We start from the raw sequence: 15401 nt of genomic DNA on the forward strand, positions 1-15401 counted from the left end.
AAGGTCAATTATATTGTGCAGCTTATCTCACCACCTGTAGTTATTTAGGTGAAAGCTCCAAAATGCTTGCCTAATATGTATGTTTATCCAAAAGGAAGTATAGAGGGAGAGCTAGATAGATAGCATTGCATTACATTACATTACATGGCAATGCAATGCACAGTTGCTGAAGTTGAACCAAAATGAGCTTGTCATCTGGCTTCTGCAACTTTTAACATGAAAAATCCAATGAGGAGAAGAAAAGCAAAGCCAAAGAGTCCATCCCAAAATCCGACAAACAAGCAAAATGAACAAAAAGCATTGAATTCAATTCTTTCTGATTTTAGAAACTGCATTAAAGAAGGGGTGCACCGGTCCTGGAGATACTGCAATACCAGGTCAATGCGTGGAGTGGACAGAGCAAGCTCTTTTTCCATCTCCCTGTTCTAAAAATCCATTTAATATATGGTCCCCAGATAGGGGACGTATCATATATTAAACTGATAAGAACAGATACTACACTTGATCTTAGCCAAAAGGCCGAGAAGCGATAACCAGAATTGGTTTCCGACTACGGTGCCACCCAAGGATTCTGAAAAGTCCATTTGTGGAGATGGCCACCTGGACTCCCGTTAAGAAGACATGCTGTCAACCTCTAGATCCCTCACATGCCTGCACTTTTCGGCTTGCTGCTGCTGCAATCCACGCGTTTTAGATCTGCATAACTCCACCTCTTTTAGCACAGTACCCTCAACCCCCGGCTGTTCCCACCCGCCTCAACACCGTTGGAAGGGAGGAGAACCAATTAAGGCGGGGGGGGGTGGAACGAGCAGCAGTCTACCCTTAGCAGGAGGGTTGCTGATTAATTACCTCTCCTGCTGCTGCTGCTGCTGGCTGTCCAGCAGCAGACTGAAGGTGGCTGCTGCTGTGCGCAGGTATATAAAGGCTCAGAGCCTATTATGACACGCGCAGCCAGCGTTCCATTGCCACATTCCGTCTACTGCAGGCGGGATACCTGGATGGCTGAATGTCACTGAGAAGCTCACAGAGACCGCCATAAGCAACAGTTTAAAAGAATGCCACAGACTAATCAACCAAACTTTTTGGGTTGGTTTCTCTTTTATAGTCTGCAGGCATTAAATGAAAGAAGTCAGTGTTCCAGCAGAGGGAGACAACGTTTCAGAAAAGGCATTGTAGCAAACCAAAAAAGAAATTTTAAGCGCAGCAGAGTAACCAGCTCACATACCTGTTAGCTCAGGTGAGTTTAAAAGGCTGCTGTTGATAACAAGGGCATTTGCTAAATAGATGGTGTGTGTGCAACAATATACTGAAAGGTCAATTATATTGTGCAGCTTATCTCACCACCTGTAGTTATTTAGGTGAAAGCTCCAAAATGCTTGCCTAATATGTCTGTTTATCCAAAAGGAAGTATAGAGGGAGAGCTAGATAGATAGCATTGCATTACATTACATTACATGGCAATGCAATGCACAGTTGCTGAAGTTGAACCAAAATGAGCTTGTCATCTGGCTTCTGCAACTTTTAACATGAAAAATCCAATGAGGAGAAGAAAAGCAAAGCCAAAGAGTCCATCCCAAAATCCGACAAACAAGCAAAATGAACAAAAAGCATTGAATTCAATTCTTTCTGATTTTAGAAACTGCATTAAAGAAGGGGTGCACCGGTCCTGGAGATACTGCAATACCAGGTCAATGCGTGGAGTGGACAGAGCAAGCTCTTTTTCCATCTCCCTGTTCTAAAAATCCATTTAATATATGGTCCCCAGATAGGGGTCGTATCAGATATTAAACTGATAAGAACAGATACTACACTTGATCTTAGCCAAAAGGCCGAGAAGCGATAACCAGAATTGGTTTCCGACTACGGTGCCACCCAAGGATTCTGAAAAGTCCATTTGTGGAGATGGCCACCTGGACTCCCGTTAAGAAGACATGCTGTCAACCTCTAGATCCCTCACATGCCTGCACTTTTCGGCTTGCTGCTGCTGCAATCCACGCGTTTTAGATCTGCATAACTCCACCTCTTTTAGCACAGTACCCTCAACCCCCGGCTGTTCCCACCCGCCTCAACACCGTTGGAAGGGAGGAGAACCAATTAAGGCGGGGGGGGGGGGTGGAACGAGCAGCTGTCTACCCTTAGCAGGAGGGTTGCTGATTAATTACCTCTCCTGCTGCTGCTGCTGCTGGCTGTCCAGCAGCAGACTGAAGGTGGCTGCTGCTGTGCGCAGGTATATAAAGGCTCAGAGCCTATTATGACACGCGCAGCCAGCGTTCCATTGCCACATTCCGTCTACTGCAGGCGGGATACCTGGATGGCTGAATGTCACTGAGAAGCTCACAGAGACCGCCATAAGCAACAGTTTAAAAGAATGCCACAGACTAATCAACCAAACTTTTTGGGTTGGTTTCTCTTTTATAGTCTGCAGGCATTAAATGAAAGAAGTCAGTGTTCCAGCAGAGGGAGACAACGTTTCAGAAAAGGCATTGTAGCAAACCAAAAAAGAAATTTTAAGCGCAGCAGAGTAACCAGCTCACATACCTGTTAGCTCAGGTGAGTTTAAAAGGCTGCTGTTGATAACAAGGGCATTTGCTAAATAGATGGTGTGTGTGCAACAATATACTGAAAGGTCAATTATATTGTGCAGCTTATCTCACCACCTGTAGTTATTTAGGTGAAAGCTCCAAAATGCTTGCCTAATATGTCTGTTTATCCAAAAGGAAGTATAGAGGGAGAGCTAGATAGATAGCATTGCATTACATTACATTACATGGCAATGCAATGCACAGTTGCTGAAGTTGAACCAAAATGAGCTTGTCATCTGGCTTCTGCAACTTTTAACATGAAAAATCCAATGAGGAGAAGAAAAGCAAAGCCAAAGAGTCCATCCCAAAATCCGACAAACAAGCAAAATGAACAAAAAGCATTGAATTCAATTCTTTCTGATTTTAGAAACTGCATTAAAGAAGGGGTGCACCGGTCCTGGAGATACTGCAATACCAGGTCAATGCGTGGAGTGGACAGAGCAAGCTCTTTTTCCATCTCCCTGTTCTAAAAATCCATTTAATATATGGTCCCCAGATAGGGGACGTATCAGATATTAAACTGATAAGAACAGATACTACACTTGATCTTAGCCAAAAGGCCGAGAAGCGATAACCAGAATTGGTTTCCGACTACGGTGCCACCCAAGGATTCTGAAAAGTCCATTTGTGGAGATGGCCACCTGGACTCCCGTTAAGAAGACATGCTGTCAACCTCTAGATCCCTCACATGCCTGCACTTTTCGGCTTGCTGCTGCTGCAATCCACGCGTTTTAGATCTGCATAACTCCACCACTTTTAGCACAGTACCCTCAACCCCCGGCTGTTCCCACCCGCCTCAACACCGTTGGAAGGGAGGAGAACCAATTAAGGCGGGGGGGGGTTGGAACGAGCAGCTGTCTACCCTTAGCAGGAGGGTTGCTGATTAATTACCTCTCCTGCTGCTGCTGCTGCTGGCTGTCCAGCAGCAGACTGAAGGTGGCTGCTGCTGTGCGTAGGTATATAAAGGCTCAGAGCCTATTATGACACGCGCAGCCAGCGTTCCATTGCCACATTCCGTCTACTGCAGGCGGGATACCTGGATGGCTGAATGTCACTGAGAAGCTCACAGAGACCGCCATAAGCAACAGTTTAAAAGAATGCCACAGACTAATCAACCAAACTTTTTGGGTTGGTTTCTCTTTTATAGTCTGCAGGCATTAAATGAAAGAAGTCAGTGTTCCAGCAGAGGGAGACAACGTTTCAGAAAAGGCATTGTAGCAAACCAAAAAAGAAATTTTAAGCGCAGCAGAGTAACCAGCTCACATACCTGTTAGCTCAGGTGAGTTTAAAAGGCTGCTGTTGATAACAAGGGCATTTGCTAAATAGATGGTGTGTGTGCAACAATATACTGAAAGGTCAATTATATTGTGCAGCTTATCTCACCACCTGTAGTTATTTAGGTGAAAGCTCCAAAATGCTTGCCTAATATGTCTGTTTATCCAAAAGGAAGTATAGAGGGAGAGCTAGATAGATAGCATTGCATTACATTACATTACATGGCAATGCAATGCACAGTTGCTGAAGTTGAACCAAAATGAGCTTGTCATCTGGCTTCTGCAACTTTTAACATGAAAAATCCAATGAGGAGAAGAAAAGCAAAGCCAAAGAGTCCATCCCAAAATCCGACAAACAAGCAAAATGAACAAAAAGCATTGAATTCAATTCTTTCTGATTTTAGAAACTGCATTAAAGAAGGGGTGCACCGGTCCTGGAGATACTGCAATACCAGGTCAATGCGTGGAGTGGACAGAGCAAGCTCTTTTTCCATCTCCCTGTTCTAAAAATCCATTTAATATATGGTCCCCAGATAGGGGACGTATCAGATATTAAACTGATAAGAACAGATACTACACTTGATCTTAGCCAAAAGGCCGAGAAGCGATAACCAGAATTGGTTTCCGACTACGGTGCCACCCAAGGATTCTGAAAAGTCCATTTGTGGAGATGGCCACCTGGACTCCCGTTAAGAAGACATGCTGTCAACCTCTAGATCCCTCACATGCCTGCACTTTTCGGCTTGCTGCTGCTGCAATCCACGCGTTTTAGATCTGCATAACTCCACCTCTTTTAGCACAGTACCCTCAACCCCCGGCTGTTCCCACCCGCCTCAACACCGTTGGAAGGGAGGAGAACCAATTAAGGCGGGGGGGGGGGGTGGAACGAGCAGCTGTCTACCCTTAGCAGGAGGGTTGCTGATTAATTACCTCTCCTGCTGCTGCTGCTGCTGGCTGTCCAGCAGCAGACTGAAGGTGGCTGCTGCTGTGCGCAGGTATATAAAGGCTCAGAGCCTATTATGACACGCGCAGCCAGCGTTCCATTGCCACATTCCGTCTACTGCAGGCGGGATACCTGGATGGCTGAATGTCACTGAGAAGCTCACAGAGACCGCCATAAGCAACAGTTTAAAAGAATGCCACAGACTAATCAACCAAACTTTTTGGGTTGGTTTCTCTTTTATAGTCTGCAGGCATTAAATGAAAGAAGTCAGTGTTCCAGCAGAGGGAGACAACGTTTCAGAAAAGGCATTGTAGCAAACCAAAAAAGAAATTTTAAGCGCAGCAGAGTAACCAGCTCACATACCTGTTAGCTCAGGTGAGTTTAAAAGGCTGCTGTTGATAACAAGGGCATTTGCTAAATAGATGGTGTGTGTGCAACAATATACTGAAAGGTCAATTATATTGTGCAGCTTATCTCACCACCTGTAGTTATTTAGGTGAAAGCTCCAAAATGCTTGCCTAATATGTATGTTTATCCAAAAGGAAGTATAGAGGGAGAGCTAGATAGATAGCATTGCATTACATTACATTACATGGCAATGCAATGCACAGTTGCTGAAGTTGAACCAAAATGAGCTTGTCATCTGGCTTCTGCAACTTTTAACATGAAAAATCCAATGAGGAGAAGAAAAGCAAAGCCAAAGAGTCCATCCCAAAATCCGACAAACAAGCAAAATGAACAAAAAGCATTGAATTCAATTCTTTCTGATTTTAGAAACTGCATTAAAGAAGGGGTGCACCGGTCCTGGAGATACTGCAATACCAGGTCAATGCGTGGAGTGGACAGAGCAAGCTCTTTTTCCATCTCCCTGTTCTAAAAATCCATTTAATATATGGTCCCCAGATAGGGGACGTATCATATATTAAACTGATAAGAACAGATACTACACTTGATCTTAGCCAAAAGGCCGAGAAGCGATAACCAGAATTGGTTTCCGACTACGGTGCCACCCAAGGATTCTGAAAAGTCCATTTGTGGAGATGGCCACCTGGACTCCCGTTAAGAAGACATGCTGTCAACCTCTAGATCCCTCACATGCCTGCACTTTTCGGCTTGCTGCTGCTGCAATCCACGCGTTTTAGATCTGCATAACTCCACCTCTTTTAGCACAGTACCCTCAACCCCCGGCTGTTCCCACCCGCCTCAACACCGTTGGAAGGGAGGAGAACCAATTAAGGCGGGGGGGGGTGGAACGAGCAGCAGTCTACCCTTAGCAGGAGGGTTGCTGATTAATTACCTCTCCTGCTGCTGCTGCTGCTGGCTGTCCAGCAGCAGACTGAAGGTGGCTGCTGCTGTGCGCAGGTATATAAAGGCTCAGAGCCTATTATGACACGCGCAGCCAGCGTTCCATTGCCACATTCCGTCTACTGCAGGCGGGATACCTGGATGGCTGAATGTCACTGAGAAGCTCACAGAGACCGCCATAAGCAACAGTTTAAAAGAATGCCACAGACTAATCAACCAAACTTTTTGGGTTGGTTTCTCTTTTATAGTCTGCAGGCATTAAATGAAAGAAGTCAGTGTTCCAGCAGAGGGAGACAACGTTTCAGAAAAGGCATTGTAGCAAACCAAAAAAGAAATTTTAAGCGCAGCAGAGTAACCAGCTCACATACCTGTTAGCTCAGGTGAGTTTAAAAGGCTGCTGTTGATAACAAGGGCATTTGCTAAATAGATGGTGTGTGTGCAACAATATACTGAAAGGTCAATTATATTGTGCAGCTTATCTCACCACCTGTAGTTATTTAGGTGAAAGCTCCAAAATGCTTGCCTAATATGTCTGTTTATCCAAAAGGAAGTATAGAGGGAGAGCTAGATAGATAGCATTGCATTACATTACATTACATGGCAATGCAATGCACAGTTGCTGAAGTTGAACCAAAATGAGCTTGTCATCTGGCTTCTGCAACTTTTAACATGAAAAATCCAATGAGGAGAAGAAAAGCAAAGCCAAAGAGTCCATCCCAAAATCCGACAAACAAGCAAAATGAACAAAAAGCATTGAATTCAATTCTTTCTGATTTTAGAAACTGCATTAAAGAAGGGGTGCACCGGTCCTGGAGATACTGCAATACCAGGTCAATGCGTGGAGTGGACAGAGCAAGCTCTTTTTCCATCTCCCTGTTCTAAAAATCCATTTAATATATGGTCCCCAGATAGGGGACGTATCAGATATTAAACTGATAAGAACAGATTTTTTTTTTTTTTTTTTTTTCGAAAGCCCGAATTCGTGTACAAAACCCGAGTGCGCTTAAAAAAGTGACAAGTGCCACAAAAAAAGTGCACTAGGATGCTGGTCTTCTTGAAACCCTCTCCAAAAGGAGAAGGGTCCCCCAAACCATTCCCCGTCCCTCCGAGCCAGAAGGCCACAGCGAGGAACAGGGACAAATAGCCACCTCCAGCCGGAGCCAGAGGCGACCCAATCTTACCCCCAATAACTGCCCGAGTTCTCACCCGAGCAAGGCACTGGGAGCCAAAGACTGTGCTCCCCTCCCGGAAGAGGGGAGCCAACAACGCTCTCCTCCCGAAAGAGGAGAGCCAGGGGGGTTCAGGGGGGAGCGGAACCTGATGGCCACACACTCCCCCCCTAGACCTGCCAAGAGAGGAACCCGTAAGGGAACCGCATCCCGACAAAATCCTAGTAAGGACGTGGACACACGTGAAAAAGTGGACACACAGTGACAAAAAAAATTAAATAAATAGTGAAGGTTTCACAGTATAATACTGCCCGGACCTTCGACCGGGAATTGAAAAATTCCCCATCCTAAGGCCAGAAGGCCCGGAATAAGGGTGTGTGTGAAGAAAGAAATATTGAAGTGCTAGTGCAAATGTGCCATAAACTCAAGTGGGGTTCCCAATCCCAGTGAGTTAAGGCACCCCAGGGTCACCACTCCTGGGGCACTTCACACTTCGGGCTTTCGATCTTCCCCGGCCCAATGGCGTCGATCCTGGGGGGCCATGCTTTCCACCAGATGACTATATTAGCCACCTGGCGTACTAACAAGCACCTAAACCCCAGTGTGCATAATGTATCAATCTACTAGGGCGGCCAACATCCAAAACCACCTTTTCGAAAGATACTACACTTGATCTTAGCCAAAAGGCCGAGAAGCGATAACCAGAATTGGTTTCCGACTACGGTGCCACCCAAGCATTCTGAAAAGTCCATTTGTGGAGATGGCCACCTGGACTCCCGTTAAGAAGACATGCTGTCAACCTCTAGACCCCTCACATGCCTGCACTTTTCGGCTTGCTGCTGCTGCAATCCACGCGTTTTAGATCTGCATAACTCCACCTCTTTTAGCACAGTACCCTCAACCCCCGGCTGTTCCCACCCGCCTCAACACCGTTGGAAGGGAGGAGAACCAATTAAGGCGGGGGGGGGGTGGAACGAGCAGCTGTCTACCCTTAGCAGGAGGGTTGCTGATTAATTACCTCTCCTGCTGCTGCTGCTGCTGGCTGTCCAGCAGCAGACTGAAGGTGGCTGCTGCTGTGCGCAGGTATATAAAGGCTCAGAGCCTATTATGACACACGCAGCCAGCGTTCCATTGCCACATTCCGTCTACTGCAGGCGGGATACCTGGATGGCTGAATGTCACTGAGAAGCTCACAGAGACCGCCATAAGCAACAGTTTAAAAGAATGCCACAGACTAATCAACCAAACTTTTTGGGTTGGTTTCTCTTTTATAGTCTGCAGGCATTAAATGAAAGAAGTCAGTGTTCCAGCAGAGGGAGACAACGTTTCAGAAAAGGCATTGTAGCAAACCAAAAAAGAAATTTTAAGCGCAGCAGAGTAACCAGCTCACATACCTGTTAGCTCAGGTGAGTTTAAAAGGCTGCTGTTGATAACAAGGGCATTTGCTAAATAGATGGTGTGTGTGCAACAATATACTGAAAGGTCAATTATATTGTGCAGCTTATCTCACCACCTGTAGTTATTTAGGTGAAAGCTCCAAAATGCTTGCCTAATATGTCTGTTTATCCAAAAGGAAGTATAGAGGGAGAGCTAGATAGATAGCATTGCATTACATTACATTACATGGCAATGCAATGCACAGTTGCTGAAGTTGAACCAAAATGAGCTTGTCATCTGGCTTCTGCAACTTTTAACATGAAAAATCCAATGAGGAGAAGAAAAGCAAAGCCAAAGAGTCCATCCCAAAATCCGACAAACAAGCAAAATGAACAAAAAGCATTGAATTCAATTCTTTCTGATTTTAGAAACTGCATTAAAGAAGGGGTGCACCGGTCCTGGAGATACTGCAATACCAGGTCAATGCGTGGAGTGGACAGAGCAAGCTCTTTTTCCATCTCCCTGTTCTAAAAATCCATTTAATATATGGTCCCCAGATAGGGGACGTATCAGATATTAAACTGATAAGAACAGATACTACACTTGATCTTAGCCAAAAGGCCGAGAAGCGATAACCAGAATTGGTTTCCGACTACGGTGCCACCCAAGGATTCTGAAAAGTCCATTTGTGGAGATGGCCACCTGGACTCCCGTTAAGAAGACATGCTGTCAACCTCTAGATCCCTCACATGCCTGCACTTTTCGGCTTGCTTCTGCTGCAATCCACGCGTTTTAGATCTGCATAACTCCACCTCTTTTAGCACAGTACCCTCAACCCCCGGCTGTTCCCACCCGCCTCAACACCGTTGGAAGGGAGGAGATCCAATTAAGGCGGGGGGGGGTGGAACGAGCAGCTGTCTACCCTTAGCAGGAGGGTTGCTGATTAATTACCTCTCCTGCTGCTGCTGCTGCTGGCTGTCCAGCAGCAGACTGAAGGTGGCTGCTGCTGTGCGCAGGTATATAAAGGCTCAGAGCCTATTATGACACACGCAGCCAGCGTTCCATTGCCACATTCCGTCTACTGCAGGCGGGATACCTGGATGGCTGAATGTCACTGAGAAGCTCACAGAGACCGCCATAAGCAACAGTTTAAAAGAATGCCACAGACTAATCAACCAAACTTTTTGGGTTGGTTTCTCTTTTATAGTCTGCAGGCATTAAATGAAAGAAGTCAGTGTTCCAGCAGAGGGAGACAACGTTTCAGAAAAGGCATTGTAGCAAACCAAAAAAGAAATTTTAAGCGCAGCAGAGTAACCAGCTCACATACCTGTTAGCTCAGGTGAGTTTAAAAGGCTGCTGTTGATAACAAGGGCATTTGCTAAATAGATGGTGTGTGTGCAACAATATACTGAAAGGTCAATTATATTGTGCAGCTTATCTCACCACCTGTAGTTATTTAGGTGAAAGCTCCAAAATGCTTGCCTAATATGTCTGTTTATCCAAAAGGAAGTATAGAGGGAGAGCTAGATAGATAGCATTGCATTACATTACATTACATGGCAATGCAATGCACAGTTGCTGAAGTTGAACCAAAATGAGCTTGTCATCTGGCTTCTGCAACTTTTAACATGAAAAATCCAATGAGGAGAAGAAAAGCAAAGCCAAAGAGTCCATCCCAAAATCCGACAAACAAGCAAAATGAACAAAAAGCATTGAATTCAATTCTTTCTGATTTTAGAAACTGCATTAAAGAAGGGGTGCACCGGTCCTGGAGATACTGCAATACCAGGTCAATGCGTGGAGTGGACAGAGCAAGCTCTTTTTCCATCTCCCTGTTCTAAAAATCCATTTAATATATGGTCCCCAGATAGGGGACGTATCAGATATTAAACTGATAAGAACAGATACTACACTTGATCTTAGCCAAAAGGCCGAGAAGCGATAACCAGAATTGGTTTCCGACTACGGTGCCACCCAAGGATTCTGAAAAGTCCATTTGTGGAGATGGCCACCTGGACTCCCGTTAAGAAGACATGCTGTCAACCTCTAGATCCCTCACATGCCTGCACTTTTCGGCTTGCTTCTGCTGCAATCCACGCGTTTTAGATCTGCATAACTCCACCTCTTTTAGCACAGTACCCTCAACCCCCGGCTGTTCCCACCCGCCTCAACACCGTTGGAAGGGAGGAGATCCAATTAAGGCGGGGGGGGGTGGAACGAGCAGCTGTCTACCCTTAGCAGGAGGGTTGCTGATTAATTACCTCTCCTGCTGCTGCTGCTGCTGGCTGTCCAGCAGCAGACTGAAGGTGGCTGCTGCTGTGCGCAGGTATATAAAGGCTCAGAGCCTATTATGACACACGCAGCCAGCGTTCCATTGCCACATTCCGTCTACTGCAGGCGGGATACCTGGATGGCTGAATGTCACTGAGAAGCTCACAGAGACCGCCATAAGCAACAGTTTAAAAGAATGCCACAGACTAATCAACCAAACTTTTTGGGTTGGTTTCTCTTTTATAGTCTGCAGGCATTAAATGAAAGAAGTCAGTGTTCCAGCAGAGGGAGACAACGTTTCAGAAAAGGCATTGTAGCAAACCAAAAAAGAAATTTTAAGCGCAGCAGAGTAACCAGCTCACATACCTGTTAGCTCAGGTGAGTTTAAAAGGCTGCTGTTGATAACAAGGGCATTTGCTAAATAGATGGTGTGTGTGCAACAATATACTGAAAGGTCAATTATATTGTGCAGCTTATCTCACCACCTGTAGTTATTTAGGTGAAAGCTCCAAAATGCTTGCCTAATATGTCTGTTTATCCAAAAGGAAGTATAGAGGGAGAGCTAGATAGATAGCATTGCATTACATTACATTACATGGCAATGCAATGCACAGTTGCTGAAGTTGAACCAAAATGAGCTTGTCATCTGGCTTCTGCAACTTTTAACATGAAAAATCCAATGAGGAGAAGAAAAGCAAAGCCAAAGAGTCCATCCCAAAATCCGACAAACAAGCAAAATGAACAAAAAGCATTGAATTCAATTCTTTCTGATTTTAGAAACTGCATTAAAGAAGGGGTGCACCGGTCCTGGAGATACTGCAATACCAGGTCAATGCGTGGAGTGGACAGAGCAAGCTCTTTTTCCATCTCCCTGTTCTAAAAATCCATTTAATATATGGTCCCCAGATAGGGGACGTATCAGATATTAAACTGATAAGAACAGATCAGGTTTCAACATATTTTACTAAGTGCGTAAAAGATGGTTTACAATCAAAAACAACAACACAAACAGTACATTATTAAAACACAGAATTCCACCCATAAAAACCCCATATACGATTGGCATCCCTTCTCCCAATACATTTGACATCCCTCAAGTAATAAATATACATCTGGCTAAAAGCAATTTTAAGACAATCCTTCACAGAAATAGCATCACGTTTAAAAAGTAAAATATTGCGTGCCTTCCAAAGGGCGTCTTTAAAACAGTTAATCATACACCAACATATACAATACTGTTGAGGGGTCGGACATTTAAAAAGGCCATATAAAACATATTCATGGTTAAAATCTCTTAAACCGCAAGTCCATTTTAAAAGAATCCCAACTTTGTGCCAAAGTTCCTGTGCAAATGGGCAATTCCACATAAGGTGCAAGGTGGTTTCGTCATAAACACATGAGTCTCTGGGGCATTTTGCTCTGGCCACCAGGCCTCTCCTGTGTTGAAACTCTCTGGTGGGGAGGCACTGGTGGACCACCATCCATGCGATATCCTTATGTCCATTTGCTAAGAATTTCCCGAAGACATTCTTCCAAACTTGCTTCGACCTCTCTTCTGAGAAATTTACTATGGGGGTCACATCTTCATTCCTCCTCAGAAAAGATAAAAGCTTCTTGCGGTCTTTAAAAATGTCCATATTAAAATCACCAAGGCTATAAAATCGAACAGTCTTTTCTAAGATTGCTTGGTGTTTGGGGGGGCATAGTAAAACAGGGGAATTCAACGACAACTTAAACCATCTTTTAAAAATCATCCCACAAGTATATTTTAAAAAATAACTTAGCGCACTATTACCATTAAAATGTTTGAAACAAAAGCAGAAATAATTTAAATACAAATAAATATGTAAATCGGGGACATCCCTTCCGCCGTTCATTTTATTCTTCCTCATTATTTCTCGCCTTAATTTTTCCATTTTGGAGTTCCATAAAAACATAAAGATCATCCTAGTCATTTTTTTAATTAAAACATCAGAGGGGGGGTACACCATAGCTATATACAGTATGAGGGGTAACAACACTGATTTTATAATTAAAATTTTCCCCTCCATTGTTAGGGACCTCAAACCCCAAAATGATATTTTCTTTGACATTTTTTCTATGACATTCTCCCAGCTTTGAGTTCCCACATTCTCCTCGTTAAAAACAACTCCAAGAATTTTTACATTGTCTCGTTTTATAGTGAGCTGCGGGAGTTGGGCGGTGTCCCAGGATCCCAAAGTCAGACATTCAGATTTATTTAAATTAAGTTTAAAACCGGATGCCTGGGAAAAAAAATCAATGCGCAACACCGCCCTCCGGAGGGAAGCAGGGTCCACGCACACAACCGTCACGTCATCCATGTAGCCAAAGACTCTCACATCACTGCCACCTCCGCCAGGAACAGGAACCCCTCTAATCACTTTGTCTTTCCTTATTGCGCTCAGCAGGGGCTCCATGGCGCAGATGAACAGGATGGGCGACAAGGGGCATCCCTGCTTCACTCCGGACTCAAGGGGAACTCCATCTGTTAAAAAGCCATTAAGAGAAATTTGACTAAAACAATTTTTATATAAAATCTTAATACAATTTAAAAGCATATTAGGGATACCCATTCTTTTTAAAACTCTAAAAAGAAATCTATGAGAGACTCTATCGAAAGCTTTTTCAAAATCTAGGGCTAAAAGAGCTACATTTTGACCCCGGTCTCTGGAATACCAAATTACATCCCTTAATACGTTTAAAACCTCTGAAATACTTCTGCCTGCTACACTACATACCTGCTCAGGCCGGATCAGTTTGGCAATGACACTCCTGAGCCGGTCAGCAACCACCTTAGCAAGTACCTTGTAATCAACATTTAGGAGAGTTATGGGTCTCCAATTCGCTAGAGTACTGCGGTCACCTTTTTTATATATCAAAGACACCACTCCTCTCCTCCACGAAAATGGCAACTGTTCAGAAATAAAAACTTCTTTAAAAAGCATAAAAAGGTCCTCTTTTAAAATGTCCCAAAAAGTAAGGTAAAATTCTACAGGTAGTCCGTCACACCCAGGTGCTTTACCCTTAGAGAAACTTTTAAAAACATAAAATAATTCCTCTAAAACAATATCGCGTTCTAAAAACTCCTGGTCTGTAAAATTTAACTTAAAATCGAGATCATTAAGAGCATCAGATAAAAAGGACTCATCTATACACTTTTTACTAAAAAGATGCTTATAAAAGTTCAAAGTAGCATTCAACATTCCCTGCATAGATGTTTCACCCTCTAGATTTGTGATCACTTCTCTTTTATCCATGACTTTTTTGAAGAAGAAGCGAGAGCACTTCTCCCCCTCCTCCAAGTGCTGCACTCTAGAGTTAAAAATAATCTCTTTCCCCTTTGTGTCTATGCAGTTCTGGATTTCAGTTTTTAGGCTAGCAATATCATCTCCCACCTCCACCCCTAGCTCTTTGAATTTAAAAAGTGTTTGCAGTTTGGTGTTAAGATCACTAAAACATCTTTTTTTCTCTCTAGCTTTACGTCTCCCTGCTTTTATAAAAAACATTCTGACTTTTTTTTTCAAATTTTCCCACCAGGTTGCCATAGGGGCATCAGAAGGTTTTTGTCGCCGCCAGGCTTGATAGGCTTTACCAAAGTCTTGTCGAATCAAAGGGTCCTCCAGCAGGTAAGTACTTAGACGCCAGAGGCCCCTGTTGACCCTCTGTTCATCCCGGTATTCTAGGTGCACCTCCAAGCCCTTATGGTCAGAAAATATATTTGATGTTAAAACACATTTTACAGGGTTAAAATCATCTGATAGGAAAATAAAATCGATCCTGGAAGACACCCCTCTTCCGGACCACGTATAACCAGGGTCCGTCGGCAGAAGTGACCTCCACGCATCGCATAATTTAAAATCAGTTATAAAATCTTTCAATAGATGACATGACTTATCCAATTTGCGTAAAGGGTCACCCCCCGCTCGTTGTTCACTAGCACAAAGACAATTAAAATCACCCCCTATGATCAGGGGAGATGACCCAGTACAGTACAATGGCAATATCCCAAATAAATTAATTCTCTCTTGCTTATCAGGGGAAGCATAAATATTCATTACACGTAGGGTAAAACCATTAAATTTAAAATGCACTAAAACCACTCTGCCTGGTACTATTTCTGTGACAGTATTTATAGTAATATTTCTCCCACGACAGAGGAAGCCCACCCCCGCTGACTTGTTGTCATTGGAGCCAGACCAGATGGAGGGCCCCAGTCTCCAATCTGTCTTGATGTCATTATAATTTAGTGCATGTTGTATCCCGCATTCCTGTAATAAACATATGTCAAAGTCAGTGGTTTCTAAGTACTTAAATAGAGCAGCCCTACGAACTGGGCTCTTTAATGACCTCACATTCAGTGAGACAAGTATTAATGTGGGCATTCATAGGTCAGGGTGGTGGATCTTCCATGAGGACACCTGACTCAAAGCCCTGTATGTCAAATTGCTCCAGTACATCC

General features: G+C 44.0%; 9 non-coding genes and 1 pseudogene across 9 annotated transcripts; all 10 read right to left on the bottom strand.

Moving 5' to 3' along the window:
* Positions 1–340: 340 nt before the first annotated feature.
* LOC141226202 (U2 spliceosomal RNA) lies at positions 341–531 on the bottom strand. Its single transcript, XR_012293426.1, has one exon. It is a non-coding gene; the product is annotated as a U2 spliceosomal RNA (small nuclear RNA).
* Positions 532–1650: 1119 nt separating this feature from the next.
* Positions 1651–1841, bottom strand: LOC141226127 (U2 spliceosomal RNA). Its single transcript, XR_012293354.1, has one exon. It is a non-coding gene; the product is annotated as a U2 spliceosomal RNA (small nuclear RNA).
* Positions 1842–2963: 1122 nt separating this feature from the next.
* Positions 2964–3154, bottom strand: LOC141226810 (U2 spliceosomal RNA). The gene has a single exon (XR_012293932.1). It is a non-coding gene; the product is annotated as a U2 spliceosomal RNA (small nuclear RNA).
* Positions 3155–4274: 1120 nt separating this feature from the next.
* On the bottom strand, positions 4275–4465 carry LOC141226811 (U2 spliceosomal RNA). Its single transcript, XR_012293933.1, has one exon. It is a non-coding gene; the product is annotated as a U2 spliceosomal RNA (small nuclear RNA).
* Positions 4466–5587: 1122 nt separating this feature from the next.
* Positions 5588–5778, bottom strand: LOC141226203 (U2 spliceosomal RNA). Its single transcript, XR_012293427.1, has one exon. It is a non-coding gene; the product is annotated as a U2 spliceosomal RNA (small nuclear RNA).
* A 1119-nt stretch (positions 5779–6897) lies between these two features.
* Positions 6898–7083, bottom strand: LOC141226310 (U2 spliceosomal RNA). The gene has a single exon (XR_012293516.1). It is a non-coding gene; the product is annotated as a U2 spliceosomal RNA (small nuclear RNA).
* A 797-nt stretch (positions 7084–7880) lies between these two features.
* Positions 7881–7972, bottom strand: LOC141226378 (U2 spliceosomal RNA; annotated as a pseudogene).
* A 1120-nt stretch (positions 7973–9092) lies between these two features.
* Positions 9093–9283, bottom strand: LOC141226812 (U2 spliceosomal RNA). Its single transcript, XR_012293934.1, has one exon. It is a non-coding gene; the product is annotated as a U2 spliceosomal RNA (small nuclear RNA).
* Positions 9284–10402: 1119 nt separating this feature from the next.
* Positions 10403–10593, bottom strand: LOC141226813 (U2 spliceosomal RNA). Its single transcript, XR_012293935.1, has one exon. It is a non-coding gene; the product is annotated as a U2 spliceosomal RNA (small nuclear RNA).
* Positions 10594–11712: 1119 nt separating this feature from the next.
* On the bottom strand, positions 11713–11902 carry LOC141226289 (U2 spliceosomal RNA). The gene has a single exon (XR_012293501.1). It is a non-coding gene; the product is annotated as a U2 spliceosomal RNA (small nuclear RNA).
* Between the last annotated feature and the right edge of the window lie 3499 nt (positions 11903–15401).

Source organism: Phyllobates terribilis, unplaced genomic scaffold (genome assembly GCF_046119375.1).
Source record: "Phyllobates terribilis strain yellow unplaced genomic scaffold, ASM4611937v1 Scaffold_414__1_contigs__length_1644244, whole genome shotgun sequence".
NCBI lineage: Eukaryota > Metazoa > Chordata > Amphibia > Anura > Dendrobatidae > Phyllobates > Phyllobates terribilis.